The following is a 16,006-nucleotide window of genomic DNA, read 5'->3' as shown; positions in this document are numbered from 1 at the left end:
GACTATTGTGTATCCTTGTTTTTTTGTTGTCTAATAGCTTATTTTTTCAGCTTATCTTGGCCGGTCTCGTAGTACAGTCGTCAACTCGTACGACTTAACAACATGCCCGTCATGGGTTCAATCCCCAAATAGACCGTGCCGCCATACGTAGGACTGACTATCATGCTATGGGGGGGGAATCAATTAGTCACTGAAAGCCAAGCCCACAAGTGGGTACAGGCAGGCCTTGACCGACATCGGTTGTTGAGCCAAAGAAGAAGAAGAAAAATAGGTTATCTACCTTAGTATTGAACTATTGCACCGCTCACGGACTCGCGCCTTCGTCTGCCAGTCCGTCATCCCGGCCTTAATGGCGCTTCCACGCCATCTTGCCACGTCAGTTTGGACCTACCACGCCTCCTCTGTCCTTGAGGACGGCCTAAAAAGATTTTACGTGCTGGGTCCTTTTCCATGCGTGCAACATGGCCAGCCTACCGGAGCTTGATACGCTGCACGAGATTGAGGTCGCGGTACATCTCGTATAGAACGTCATTATAGCGGCTCCTCGATTGTCCTTCCACACATACGGGGCCAAGTATCCTTCCTCTCGCATCTTCCTCTCGAACGCGGCTAAGAGGTTTTCGTCAGATTTGGACAGTGTCCATGTCTCAGAGACGTATGTGAGTACCGTGACTATATGCATATATGCTATATATAGTCCCAACTTCGTCTGCCGCAACAGGTTCTTTGAGGTGAACTCCTTTCTCAGCCTGTAGAATGACCGGTTGGCAGCCAGCATCCTTGAGCGCAACTCAGCTTCCAAAGTGTTACATACGCAATAATAAAGAGGGACGCGAGATATAGTCGTCAACATGCACGACTTAACAACGTCTAAACCCGCCGTGGATCAGAGGATACTGATTATCCGAATGTGAGGTATTAAATAAATTCTGAAAGCCTGTATAGACACGACCGTGTAAATTGTTACACCAAAAAGAAAAGAAGAAGAACATACGCAAACAATCCAGGAGACGTTCGAATCCCAACCGGACCAACCTCCCGTTGCAGTCGACTATCTGGTTGTGCAGTGCTTATGTTTAGGAACCATGTAAAGGCCGACATGAAGAAGATCATCTTGTAGATGAAGTCATTCAAAATAATCTTTTCCAATAAAAATGTCGTTAAAATACATAACGTTTCTTGGTTTATTACTGGTTTGTTATTGTTTGTCTTTTTGTTGATTGTCTAGTTGTGCTTTTGTTGATTTTGAAGGTCTCTTCAACACGACCAGAATGTAAAACAAAATACACGTTACAAGAGGAGTGTATAAATATTGAATTTATAGCTTATAGCTATTTAGCATTCTGACTATGTTCTTAATTTTAATCGAATCGATTTGAAAAACGTTTGTCAAGCACTGTACACGGTCTTCATAGTGGCGCCATCTATGTGGAAGTAGCGAAACTGTATTTCGTTCTTCGTACAGATGGCTTATGCAGTGCTCTAGCAAATGCCGTATACAGGTAATCCCCGAGATACGCGGTACATCTTATACGCAGATGGGGAGATACAGTAATATATATACACTAAATGCAAATATATTGCAATTTTTAATCGGATTTTAAAAATTCTTCGAAAATATTCAAAATTGAAGTCTTTAGTCAGAATTATATCGAATTATTAATTTAGTGGATGAGACCATCCTCTCTCTCTTTCTCTATCTCTCTCTCTCTCTCTCTCTCTATTGTTGGCCTGCTCAAGATGGAGCACGTCGTCGTGACATGGCTCGGTCAACAAATTTTCTCCAGAATGCTCAGTCACTGACTGCAGCCTCCCATCCATGTAGACACCCGATCTCCGACAGATCTCGCTTCACCTGATCCAGCCATCGAGTTCGCTGTGCTCCCGTGCGCCTTATGCCGAACTGGGGATTGCTGTTGAACACCTTCTTGGAGAGGCACGAGTCCAGTATCCTCATAACATGCCCCAGTAATCGTATCCTGCCAGCCTTCGCTTCCGTAAGGAAACTTGATTCGCCGTGTAGCTCAGCCGTACAACACACCGCCAAAGATGGTCCGGAGGATGAGTCGCTCATACACGCCCAGAGCGTTTGAATCCTCCGCTCGGATGATTCACGACTCTTGTGCATAGCGAGCCACTGGGCGAATCATTGTGCGATATATCTCACATTTCGTGCGGGCTTTAGTCTTCTGGATGCCACGGATGTCGTTGTCCAGCCACGTGCTGCGAATGACACCGTCCAGAGCAATGTGGAAGAGCAGACAGGAGAGTCCGTCACCTTGCCTCAGACCTCTGTGTGATTCGAACGATTCCGACGTCATTTTCGATACTCTCACCTTGCATTGCGCCCCATTCATGATGGCCCTAACAGCCGGATCAACTTTCCAGGAAAGTTGTACCGCAGCATGATGTTACATAGCTGATTCCAGTCTATCTGGAGCTACCCATTACAAATTACACGAAAAGTAGCTATATTTCGGCTGGTGATTCGTGATTCCTGAACCGTGTGATTCGACATACGCGAAAATCCGAGAACTCGGAGTCAACCTGTACTGCATATGCGACACGCCATGGAAAGCATGACAGGATGATTATAAAACAGATTTTAAATATATCCACGCGCCATTATTTATTAAATATTGTTGAAATTTTTCAAAAATTACAATGAAATAGCAAACATATCGTAAATCATAAACAATTTCAAATTTCTTTAGAGTAGACCATTATCAACACTTAGCAATAGAAAGAGCAATCGGTTGAGTAGCACTGCAAGCGTACGGCAGAGCGAACCCTGCAAACTGTCAGATTTCTCATAAAGTATTTGCTCGCTGTACTATTCCTAATAAAAACAAAATGTTCGTTACCTGCGTCGAACATTTGCGTGGAATATTTTAAGTGAAATGTTAAATGAAGAAAAATGGAAATTTCAACCAAAAAAGAAGATAAATCAAGCAAAAACAGATCGTGAACAACGTTCTCGGCACAGTTCTCGCATGACAAAAGCTGCGCAGGTGGAGAGGCCACTTCACCAAATGTCAGACGAACCATAAACAAACACTCGCAGGCTTTGCGTTCGGTTGTGAAGAATTTGCCTAGGAATATCGTTCCGAACGCACGCTGTTGCGGATGAATTACGGTGGGTCAAGTTCTTCGATTGGTTTGCTTTACACAATTGTTACCCATTTTCGGTTGTTGTGTTGTGACGAAGTAAGTGTTGAACGGACGGGATAAACGCCGGAAAGAAAAAGGCAACATACAGCTATTGTGGCAGGTTTTTTGTTTTGTTATCCACACCAAGGGCAGGTTTGTGCAGGAGCTGTTGGTGCTGGATCTTGGGAAGAGTGACAAAGTTAACAGAATGCCAGAGGGCATCGGTGCTGGAGCAATGAGAACGTGAACAACGAGAACGCAAAACAGATTGGTTGAGCTGAATGTACTTGCGAGCAGTAACATTAAAACAAATCATCAACCTAAACGCGTTGTTGGATACCAAACTTCGAGCGAATACAGCAATTGACAGCTGTGGGGGAAAAATGAAAACAGCAAAGGAAAAGAGAAACGGGACCGTTCTCCACACATTTTGGTGGAAGTATGCATTCTTTTCTCCATCACTACACTGCAGTAACTCACTTATGGGAAAAGGGCACATTGAGCGTGTAAAAACAATCCCCGATGCCGTGGAGTGCAGAGCAACATTTGCTCCAAAATGCAGCTCGTGCATCTCCAGGGGTAGAGTTTTCACACCTCAGCCTGCTGGTGGGGTGGGAAAGATACCCCCTGTAAATGCGTGCATATGTGTGTGCGTGTGTATGCTTGCGCATAGAAGTGTGCGTTGCACGTCTAGTTGTGTATGTTGTGTGTGTGTGTGTGTTTTCTGTGTAGATGTGTATAGGAGAGGTCTCGAAAAAAGCACAACCATTGTCAGTAGGCGAATGGTTGATGGGGGGGGGGGTGTGGTAGAGGGGCGAAAAGCGAATGCGCCGTGTGGCAAGTAGTGGTGGACCCTGAATGAAAGCTATGCTCCTCTGGCCCAGAAACGGAACGCGTAAGGGGGAAGCACCCGCAACGCTCACCGTACAACCAACATCTCGTCGGTGGTGGTGGTGATGGTGATGGTAGTCGTTGTGTGGCTGCCGTCGTGTTGTGTCGCCCAGTCCGTCCGTGCCAGTGGCCAGCGAGTTGTGCGGTTTTCCTTTCGAGCCGCGGAGCGGAACAAGAAGCGTGAAGAAAACCCCTGCCCTGTAAAATTCAGTTTCCGGTAGTTTTTTTTTTCGTTTGCGTACGCGTGCGATTAATATTTTCGTAAATGCAAAAATAAGAAAGGTGAAAAAAAAAACGATGGAAAATTGCGTGGGATTCAGTTCAATTTGCATACAGTTTCAAGAAACGTTTGTGACCGACCGGGACGGTGTATGTGCTCCCGAGAAGAAGTAAAAACCCCATTCAACCGATGTCCTTGTGCAGTGCTGCTCTGTACACAGTGTAAACAAAAAAGTGTTCCTGCGTGGGTAGTGATTCTAGTCGGCCTGAAGCTGCATGGGGAAAATTGTGATGCCTTCCAAAGGGAAAACAAACAGGAGCCAGATGGGTGCAAAAGAGTGAACAGCAGTGAGCACCGCTCAGTTAGCAGACAAGTGAAAGGCACGGCTCGGTGCCGTGTTGTGCTGTGCTGGCTCACCTGGGCGTAAGTGAGCAGGGCGCACGAGAAGCGAACGTAATCCATCGCCTCACGCGGCTGTACCGAGGGACAAGGGCTGTACGCGTCGCTACAGTACAGCGGCAGTGAACTGGCATGGTAACTGGGTTACAGCGGTAATCGGGCTGCTTCGATGTACAGCATTTTCACACCTTGTACGATTCCTCCCCGAAAATAGAAAGCAGGAGGAGTTCTGTGGGGAACGAAGACTGTCGACAGCGGTGCAACAGCACGGTTGTCACCTGAACAGATTTGGCTTTTCTTTTTTCACATACCGCCAGGGGAAGGGACGTCAAACATCATGGGGTTGTGTTCTCTTTTCAACTGGCTAGAGGGAAATCATTCTCCATAAATGTGACACCATTGTTTGTTTACTGTTTGCTGTCGGTAAACCTTCCTCTGCTCTCGCCGCGTTTTTCTAACCCCCCTTTTCCCATCCTTTTTACCCGCACGAAAATGAACGTTTCCACCGTTCATTCATCGCCATCAGCATTATGAATAAACAAACATACGGTACACATTGGAGGGATTCCTTCGCTTGTCCCAAAAGCTTCCATTAATAACTACAAAACGTACGTCACAAAACCCTTCCCGAAAGAAGTGCATGTGGGAAGAACGGGGAAAGGTTTCTAATGGTAGAAGAAATTTAATTTTGCTTCAATTATTACCCAATCAGCTGTGTCAGCGCACTATTGACAACAGACGGCGTCCATTCATCCGCCCTCTCCCTGTGTCGTGTTGTGCCGTGCGTGAGCGAGTGTGTGCGTAAGCGTGAGAAAGCGTGCGCGATTGCCCAATAGAAGCAAGCTGTGTTCAGTGTGTGTGCGTACGTGTGCGTTTGTTTTGAGCTGAGCGTAGTAGCTCTGCGTCGTGTTTGACCTTTTGCGCCAAACCAAAATCCCCAGCACCAGTCTTCCCGATCGAAGCGGCGGGGGTGGAAAGAGAAGCCGTCCCGCCAGTCTGTTCCCAATTCACGTTGCGGAATCGGTTGTAGTGGGCCCAGCTACGCTCGTTGGAACACTGGAACATCCTTCTCTCCCGGTCCCCCGCTGTTGGTGCTGGATGCAAAAATTTAAGTAAAGCTTCAAATACATCGCTTTATCCGCATCGTTTGCGCGTGGCTGTCTGTGGGTGCCGATAATCCATCGGGCCCGAGGATCTTGTCGGACGTTGTTGGTGGGGTTGCTGCAGCTACGCTCGCCGATGATCAAATGATTGTACGAGTTGAATCTTGTGCTTGACCTCGACGACGACAACGGCGGCGATCCGAAGTGGACGACATTCACCGGGCTGCACAGGCGCAAGTGGATCGGGCTGGAACCAGTTTAGCGGTTTGGATGGTAAGCGTTAAATATTTATGCTAAATTTAGTTCGAATCTGCTCCGTTCGCTTAGGATGTATTTGGGACGAAGTTTGGAAGGATGTTTGTTTTTCTGTTTGCTAATTTTCCAAGGTCATTTCGATGGTGCAACAAACTAACATTATGCTCTTGAGTGCTGCTGTTAAGGTCTTATATATATATATATATATATATAATTATAGGATCAAACCCACAATCCTAAACAACACGGATAAACCGCCTTCTGCGCATTTATCCTATAATGATAAAGTAGAAGACCGCCAGCGACCTGCAGTAAGAGGATCGTCCTCTTTTATTTCCGGACCTTTGTGACGAATAAACGTAACGAATTCTAATCCACGACTTATAATTGGCGCAGCCGTGCGGAGTTAAACTGTGTGCTAGTAAATGGTGTTAGGTTATAAACAGTGGCAGTAGCTGATTAAAAAAGGCTACGTTCGGAATCCGCTTGCAGCATCCACGACAAGTAGGTTTATCCGTTGTGTGATTCGAGGTTCCCCCGCCTATCGCCTTAGCACCCGCTCCCGTAAACGACGAATCTCCGTAAGTAACGGAAGAGAACGTTTTTGCAATAACGTCTCATCTACTATTGTTTTATTCTCATTTCAATTTAAAAAAAAGAGAAGCATTATAAGTGGAAAAGTAATTTTGTTGCGTTTTTTTTTGCTTTAATGTGGCAAATTCGAGCCAACGACTCAAGCACTGAAAGTGATTCTTTCCCTTCCCTCGAATCAAACCACGAGTTAGCCTATATTCCTACCGCTAATACAAGAGAACTGACCCTCAGTGACCTATCAATACAAGGCGACGGTATGGACCAAATTGCCGAGCAGCTATCACGTATAGCAAACGAAATCACGGCACTAACACAAAGGCAGATCTCGCTTGAGACAGCGTTCTCGACGATACACGTGGAGGGGCAACAAAGCGATAGAACACACGATCAGGTGCATGTGAATACGAACACTCCTAGCCAACGGAGCGATTTTTTCGTAATTCCGGATTTAATAAAAGAGCTACCATCATTTGATGGTAATAAAAAACAACTATTGGCTTGGATTTCCAAAGTTGAAACCACTCTGAATATTTTCAGACCTATGGTATCTGTCGATATATTTAAAATGTACGAAATTGTCGTAAGTGGAAAATTAATAGGAAAGGCAAATGATGTCGTCTGCCAAGAGGGTAACCCTCATAAATTCGATGAGATTAAAGCAATATTAATAAATGCTTTCGGCGACCGCCAAGAAATTTCCACTTACAAATGCCAATTATGGCAGTGGAAATTGACTAAAAATATGACAATACACAAGTATTATCATGGTCACAAAGAAATAGTCGAAAAAATAAAAAATATTGCTAAACAAAATCCATTATACAGCAACAATTGGGAAGCAATAAGTCATTTTATAGAAGAGGATTCGTTGGCCGCATTTATGGCAGGCCTGCAAGACGATTATTTTGGCTATGTTCATGCTACTCGACCTAAAGACGTAAATGACGCCTACACATTTTTATGTAAGCTTAAAAATAAACGTGATTATGATGCAAATGTGCAGACAGGTTCTAAAACATTTTTCAATGATAAAAAAGATAACCGACCATTAAATTTACAACACAATTCGCGTTATCCAAATGCAAATCGTACACACACTAACACGGTAAACAACCATTACACTCCTATGGAAACGAACACAACTCGCTCAAAGCTAACCCTTAATAGATCAACAAATAATCATGAAATTTTGGAAAACAATAATGAACAAAACAGTGATGAAAATTTTTGCTTTGCTTCAGAACCGAAATTTCCGGAATAGCCCTGAACAAGCATAACTTTCTTCCTTATATTAAAATATTAGATAAATATCATCAAAGAACATTAAATATTCTTATTGATTCTGGCGCGAATAAAAATCTATTGCGACCAGGAATATTAAAAGGATCAAAAGAATGTCATCATACATCCGTAAAGAACATGTATGGTAACTTTACAGTTTCCTCAAAAGGCGAAACATTTTTCCTGGGGCCAAAGTTGCCCCCTATCGAACTTTACGAAAAAAAGTTTCACGATTTTTTCGATGGTTTAATTGGTACGGAAACATTATCAACCCTCGAATCTATTCTTAACTATAAAAACGAAACTATAACTTTACTGAATCAAACAATAGAATTTCATAAACACCCTATAGAACCATTATCAAAAGAATTCTTCATGTTGAACTGTTTACCTCACATAGAAGAAAATAAACTAGAAGATCAAATAAAAACAGACCATCTTAATGAATTTGAAAAAATAAAATTGATCCAAACAATTAAAAAATACACACAAATTATTCCCAAAGAAAACGAAAAGCTGTCCGCTGCAATTAAAATAAAACATCATATTAAAACTACAACAGATAAACCTATCTACACAAAGTCATATAGATATCCACACGCTCATAAAAATATAGTTAAAACGCAAATTCAGGAAATGCTCACCAGTGGGGTTATTAAACACTCGAATTCTCCTTGGAACGCACCTATTTGGGTCGTCCCAAAAAAGAGCGACGCTACAGGAGCAGAAAATTTTCGCGTGGTTATTGACTATAGGAAACTTAACGACGTTACAATTGACGACAAGTATCCGATTCCCCAAATCGACGATATTTTCGACAATCTGGGACGGTCAGAATATTTTTCTACCCTCGACCTAAAGAGTGGTTTTCACCAAATAGAACTGGAACCTTCTTCACAAGAAAAAACAGCTTTTAGCACAGAATGTGGCCATTACGAATTTTTGCGAATGCCATTTGGCCTTAAGAACGCTCCATCGACTTTCCAAAGGGCAATGAACAACATTCTAGGAGAACTCATAGGCGAAAAATGCTATGTGTATCTAGACGATGTGATAGTATTCGGAAGAAATTTGGAAATCCATCTTTCAAATCTCAACCTAGTATTAGAAAAGCTACAGAAAGCAAATCTAAAAGTCCAAATAAAGAAATGCGAGTTTTTGAAGAAAAATTGTGAATTTCTCGGCCACATCGTTACAAAAGATGGCATTAAGCCCAACCCAGATAAAATTAAAGAAATAATCAATTGGCAACTGCCATCAAACGAAAAAGAGATTAAACAATATTTGGGTCTTTTAGGATACTACAGAAAGTTCATAAAAGATTTTGCTAAAATAACTAGGCCAATGACCAAATATTTAAAAAAAGACCAGGTACTCAATTTAATGGATCCCGAATACATCGAAGCTTTCGAAAAGACAAAGAAAATGCTAATAATGGATCCCATTTTGGCATACCCAGATTTTTCTAAATCATTTATATTGACCACCGATGCCTCTAACTACGCATTAGGCGCAGTCCTTTCCCAGCTATTCGACTGTAAAGACCACCCAATTGCGTTCGCTTCTAGAACCCTAAACCACGCTGAGGTAAACTATTCTACAACAGAGAAAGAGGCCTTAGCCATCATTTGGGCGGTCGAAAAATTCAAGCCTTATCTTTTTGGTCATAAATTTACCTTAGTAACAGACCACAAACCTCTAATTTTTATTAAAAATTCTTCTAAAAATTCAAAAATCATTCGGTGGAGATTAGAATTAGAAAATTATGATTATGATGTGACCTATAAGGAAGGTAAAGCAAACGTAGTCGCCGATGCCCTTAGTAGGAAACTAGAAATGAACAACAATGAGACCAACTCAGATAATTTATTGCAAACAACACATTCAGATACGAACACACGCCATTCCGCAGAGACTTCAGAAGACTTCTTTGTACACTTTACCGAAAGACCAGTGAATTCTTATAGAAACCAAATATTCTTCAAACTAGCGGAACAAGAACAAATTTACGAAGAATCTCCTTTTCCCAGACACCATAGAACAACCATTTGTAAAAATTCATTTAATTCCGAGGAGATTGAATCGTATCTGATGAAATTCCACGATGGAAAACAAAGCGCAATATACGCCCCTGAAAGCCTGTTACAACTAATCCAAGAAGCATGTAGGACGTATTCTACAGATGTACTTTCTCATTTGGTAATAGCTCCGAATCTTGTCGAGGACGTCGTGTTAGACGACGATAAATACGAAATCGTACAGCAAGCTCATAATCGTGCGCATAGAGGCATCCAAGAGATCGAGCAGCAACTGAAAAGATCGTATTATTTTCCTAAAATGGTTCAGCATATACGAGAATATGTTAATTCCTGTAAAATATGTGCCCAACACAAATACGAACGCCGGCCATATAATATAAAAATTTCGCCAAGACCAATAACAAAAGCTCCGTTAGAAAGAATCCACATGGATATTTTTGGCATAGACAAGAACTATTTCTTATCGTTTGTGTGTGCATTCTCTAAACATTTGCAGCTCATCAAGATTGAATCAAGAAATACGATAGACATACAATCTGGCCTTACACGTTATATCTCTACCTTCGGAACCCCACGAAAGATAGTATGCGACCACGAATGTTCATTCAGAAGCATTCAGCTACGAGGATTCTTAGACAGTCTTCAAATCGAATTAGAATTTGCCTCTAGCTCGGAATCCAACGGCCAGGTAGAGAAAACGCACAGTACAATTATCGAAATTTTCAACTCAAATAAGCAAAAATTTACTTCACTCAATACAGCCGATATCATTCAGCTTACTGTATCTTTGTACAACAATAGTGTACATTCGGCAACAAATTTCACACCTAACGAAATTGTGTTTAATCAAACCAACACAATAGACCCTAGGATAATTATGACTCACTCAAAAGAGATATTTGATAAGGTAATATGCAATCTAGAAAAAGCAAAAAAGAAAATGGAAAAGAATAACGAACAGAAAGAAGAACCTCCTACAATAAAGGAAGGAAATGGCGTTTTGATTAAAAAAGGAGTTAGAAAAAAGTTAGACCCACGATTTCAAATGACAACCTGTCTACAAAATAATATTAAAACTATAAAAATCGGCAGAAACGTTAAACGAAATAAGAGTAAACTAAAGAGAATAAGAAAAAACTGCAATCAATCAAATTAAAGCCATTATGGTTGTTTCTCAATATTTTTCTCCTATTCCTCTTTTTGGTAATGAAACGAATAATGGGCTAATTGGCAGAGATAGTAAATAGATCACTGTAAATTAAGTTGGTCACACATCGGTCTTTAGTTTTAAGAATAGGTTATGTTACGATTTTTTGTTAGTAGCTAGGATCTAGGTGCCCAAAATGTATAACCACTAAGTAACGGAAACACCAATGCAATTGCTACTCTCTACCAAGAGAGTCCTTCATTCTACGGACGAATACAATTACGGACGAGGACGTCCTTTTTCTTCCCCCGGAGGAATTATAGGATCAAACCCACAATCCTAAACAACACGGATAAACCGCCTTCTGCGCATTTATCCTATAATGATAAAGTAGAAGACCGCCAGCGACCTGCAGTAAGAGGATCGTCCTCTTTTATTTCCGGACCTTTGTGACGAATAAACGTAACGAATTCTAATCCACGACTTATAATTATATATATATATATATATATATATGTTAACTTAACGATTTAAAAGATCTTTGAAATAACACTGATATAAACATATGATATAACGTGGTACCGAATACTATTGTAGTATTGTGTTTAGTGTTGGTGTTTAGTTTGTAAATCTGATTTCCCATTTTTTTTATGAATGCCAACAAAAGTAATGAAAAAATCAATTATGTAATTAACAAATCAAGAATTTCTTCAATGGGTCGTAATCGTTAATAGTTTAGAGCAGAACGATAAAACAAAATGAATGTAGTAGTTCCGGTAGTAGTAGTTTACAATCAAAAGTAAAATTCGCACACCATTTTCACTGCATTTTAAATATATTTTGTTAAAATTGCTGTTTTTAATGCGTAAAAAAGGTTCAAGTGAATAAAATTATATGATCTTCAGTGTATGTTCATATTCATGCATGGAGATGAAAGCACAAGAAAGTCTTTTAACCCGCTTGCCAGGTTCATGTGGAATATGAAGCCGCTTTAATTGGGCCTAATCTGAAAGCCTTTGCAACCCTTCCGAGACATGTACAATGACCTCACTTTTCACCTATTATGGAAAAACTAATCATCTCCGCAGGAGCTTTCCTGCGCTTGAAATGATAATTTAATACAACTTAATCATGCTCGCAGATTAATTATCATCATAATGCGTCTATTGACGCCTGTGCAGACAAAATGCATGCTCAATCAATCTAATACCCTGTGCCTAGCACCACCCAATCCAATCAAATTTCACGCGGCCATTTAACCACTTTGCGCACACGTTTTTGCAGTGCAAGTGCTAAATTTCAATCATTGAGCAAAATTGAATGCAATTTAGCTGCTCGCATCATCAAACTGGTCGTTGGAGGCGAAAAAAACGGCATGTAAATATGGCCATCGCTTGGATCGATTCAACGGTCCTAGGGCCATTACGTTACGCCCAGTCAAAGATTCGCCAGCGCTTTCGTAAAGCGCCCTGTCCACTGTAGCTTGGCAGTTCCCTTAAAGTAGGTGTAAATTGATGGGAAATGTGATCGAAAGTGTACAGCAGGGAAATAGTGTACCCTGTCCCGATGTGCCCGCCACGCTCATTTGTCTTCGCCCCGCACTTTGCACAACCGGCACAAGATACCTGAGTAGAGATTGGGCGAGAAGGTAGCGTTGCATTTTCCCTCCAGCGTGCATGTTTGCATCCTTTTTCTGCGACTTGTTTGCATTGCAAATTCACTTTTCTGCACGTTTTCAATGAAGCTACTCTTGCGTCGTCCCTACGTTTTGCAGCTAAAACGTTTAACGATACGCGGCGCGGTCGGATCGGATTTGGAAAGTTGCCATCGCACGGCCAAGCATACACGGCCATCCTGGCACGTACTACGTACGCTCGTGGTGAAATGGCTGTGTACTAAAATGTAGATCAATTTCTGATGGAAAAGAAAAGTACACATACACCTTGACGAGGATCGAGCGAGGATCGACCTTTCTTTCGCTCGCTTGCCTCTCCCGTCCCGTGCCGGCTACATAACCGATAATGAGTGTGTATGTGCATTAAAGCTGGAATTACGTACGACCACGCACTCGCACGAAGAAAAAGGGCCGGGGTGGACCGGATGTTGGCGAACCATTTGCATACACTCATTCGAGGCGGCATTCTTCATTGGAGGAAGTGGCCGGCTGCATGGAAAATGGTATCCCCTGGGCCCAATCGCCACTCTCCTTAGGGCTCGGAGAAGAATCGGAGGGGGAAAAAGAGAACATCACGAAAACACTTCCCGGTTCAATGTAGTTCGTTGCGTGAATTTATGGAACAAATTTGGCGTGACTTCGATCGTGGAACGGAGATTTGCTTCGCAATCAGTTGCTTTCCTTTATTTACATCTTCATTCCGGTGGCGCTTTGTAAGCGGAACCATGCGGCGGGTGTATGGTAATCAGATCAACCCTATCGATTGCACGGTTATGCTGCGTTGCATCGGGCGAACCGTTTCGTGCGTGCAGTTTGCTGAATGTTGTGGTTGCTCGTGTGGTGGCAATACGGTTTGCTGAGTGCAACTGGAGGTGTTTGGATTTTTCTTCATCTCCTACTTTCCTACTTTGCATGGAAAAGGGCAGCGCGTGGTTTTGTAAATATTGTATTTCCATTACTAGGCCCAGACTCGACTCGTAACCGATTGCTTATTGAATTCCACGGCTAACGTTGAATCAACTGTTATTTAAGTGGATTGTGGTGGTATGGTATTTGTTTTGAATGTTATGTTACTGCCATGTGGGGTTGATTACTAAAGCCCTTTGAAGACGATGAAACAGCAGAATTTGTGCTGTAAGTGGATTGATTCTTATCGACTGGGGAACGATAAGACAACGAAATGATTAGGGCAATAACACACTGTTTCTGGTAGGATAAGGATGCATTGTTGCATGTGCAGTAGTGTGTTTTACAAGATTTTCATTTAATTTAATGTACTAAAACCAATTCAAGAAACTATTTAAAGGTAAATTTATTTTAAAACCATGATAGGATTAATACAATGACAATTTCCAAATACAATTCCAATAGCAGATCGAAGCATCAAAATCGTAAAGAAGTACTAACGATCAAGCCTCAAGATTTATGGGAATACTACAGAGGAATACTAATGCGAAGTCCAAGAATTTCGACTTAGGATATAGAAGGCCATAGATAAGCTTTTAACTCCAACCAACATTAATTGATTCCCAAGTTAAGTGTTCGTAAGAAGTCTATAAGGAACACTTAACTTCCAAGTCCTAATACCAACCGTCAGCAAAGACCACTCTAAGAAAACGAACGATGTAGTACCAAACACCATAGGAATCATCTTTTGATACAACCACCTCGTTTTATTATACAAAATACTCTACAAACTTCACTTTTTGTGCTGTTTCTTGTCATCCGGAATCAGCTCCCGGGCCGATTTGGTGCCGAGCAGCATCTGGTGCCGCTTGTAGTATCGCGATGCCCGGAACTGAGCATCAGAACCGTGTAGCCAGTCGAGCCAACCGAACACACCGTAGCATTGGTTGAATCTGTCGAAGAAAAGGCAACATAATTATGTACGATCGTATGATTCGATAATACCCTCTTTTGTCTGCACTTACTTCATGTGGTGGTAGTCGTGCGCCTCGTTGCTGCTCAGAAACGGCACGTGGTACCCCGAATGTCCGGTGATCGTGTCCTGGATGACAAACGTTAGCCAGAGCGCCGACGTCAGCACGTGGCTGCGCATCAGCTGAATGCCGATCAGCGGTGGCAGCAGATTGCTGAAGATGTGCTCGATCGGATGCGCGTAGATGGCGGCCCAGGCCACCGGTGCGGTAAACTCGTGGTGCTGCTTGTGAATCAGCTTGTACAGATGCTTCGAGTGAAGCAGCCGGTGGCTGTAGTAGAACCCGAGCTCCCAGCCGGCGGCACTGATGAGCAGATCCCGCACCACCTCGTACAGTGACGGGAGGGTACGCACGTTCACTGCGACACCGCTGGCCAGCAGGGCCCGGAACCCGAAGAACGTTATCGGAACGCTGATCAACAGCTGGTTGATCAGTACGGTGCGAACGATCTGGAAGAATTGATTGCGTTAGTGTGTGTGTATGTGTAGCACTTTCTCCCCGTGGTGTTACGCCGCATACCTTTCGCAGGTCGGCCCACCTGAGTGGTTCGTTGAGTCCGGGTTGGTTTTTGAACTTCCTGAGCGCCGGCGGCCACTGGAACACGTCCATAAAGACGAAGAACGATCCGAGCACCCAGTAAAGGGTGTGTATGTAGAAGGACAGGCCCCACACGTACAACCGTTCCGGATCATCGCCTGGGGTCGTTAATTTGCATCATTAATTGATTGGATTGATGTTAGATGCGAGAGAAAAGAGCAGAAAGTTCGTTGATTAGTGCACGGTGGGGAAACAGCGACATCCAGTCACTTGCAAACAAATCGATCACTATCGGTCTAGCACATCGTGTAGCAGAATGGATTTGCACGAAGATGCTGCACACTCTTCCTTACCGACCACATCCAGGAATGCATCCCACCGCCGCTGTAGATAGCCAGGGTTTGTAACGTTCAACTCCATTTTCAATGCCGGCCGACTGCAAGCAGCAGCAAAACACAGAGAGAGAGAATGTCGAGCACACCTTCCGCGTCCTTCACTGAATGTTTACTAACTTTTCGAATGTGTACAGACGTCCACAACCGTACGTCCCGCACGTCGTCGATTAAGTGATGGACGCTTTAGCGTTGGTCGTTGTTTGGAGTGCGCACTTTTTTCCACATTTTTCTTTGCTGTTACAATCGAACTCGCGTTAATCCTTGTGTGGTGCCCGCACTGGCTTGACCATGATAAGATAAGAAACCTTTGCCCCCCCTACAACGCGTGTGCACCGAGTGAGTGGAAGGAAATGACGATACGACGGTATCAGGTGAAAGGG

General features: G+C 42.8%; 1 protein-coding gene and 1 pseudogene across 8 annotated transcripts in view; one reads left to right on the top strand and one right to left on the bottom strand.

The window, feature by feature from the left end:
• Nucleotides 1-3,018: 3,018 nt before the first annotated feature.
• Nucleotides 3,019-16,006, top strand: part of LOC1273882 (signal peptide peptidase-like 3) — a 32,849-nt gene continuing 19,861 nt past the window's right edge. For 2 of the 7 annotated variants that reach the window (XM_061663664.1, XM_061663665.1), the window contains exons 1-2: nucleotides 3,019-3,136; nucleotides 5,373-6,036. The gene's annotated coding sequence lies outside the window, so the exon portion shown is untranslated. Of the gene's footprint in view, nucleotides 3,208-4,043; nucleotides 4,324-5,372; nucleotides 6,037-16,006 lie in introns of those variants that run through there. The other 5 variants (XM_061663662.1, XM_061663666.1, XM_061663670.1 and 2 more) reach the window with 5 other exon arrangements.
• On the bottom strand, nucleotides 14,402-15,818 carry LOC1273884 (fatty acid hydroxylase domain-containing protein 2; annotated as a pseudogene). The gene is made up of 3 exons (XR_009767192.1): nucleotides 15,585-15,818; nucleotides 14,686-15,389; nucleotides 14,402-14,613 (listed from the first exon to the last, which is right to left on the bottom strand). The product of XR_009767192.1 is annotated as a fatty acid hydroxylase domain-containing protein 2 (transcript).

Source organism: Anopheles gambiae, chromosome 2 (assembly GCF_943734735.2).
Source record: "Anopheles gambiae chromosome 2, idAnoGambNW_F1_1, whole genome shotgun sequence".
In the NCBI taxonomy this organism is placed as follows: Eukaryota; Metazoa; Arthropoda; class Insecta; order Diptera; family Culicidae; genus Anopheles; species Anopheles gambiae.
The sequence above is the reverse complement of the archived record's forward strand: the minus strand, read 5'-3'. Positions and strand labels throughout refer to the sequence as shown.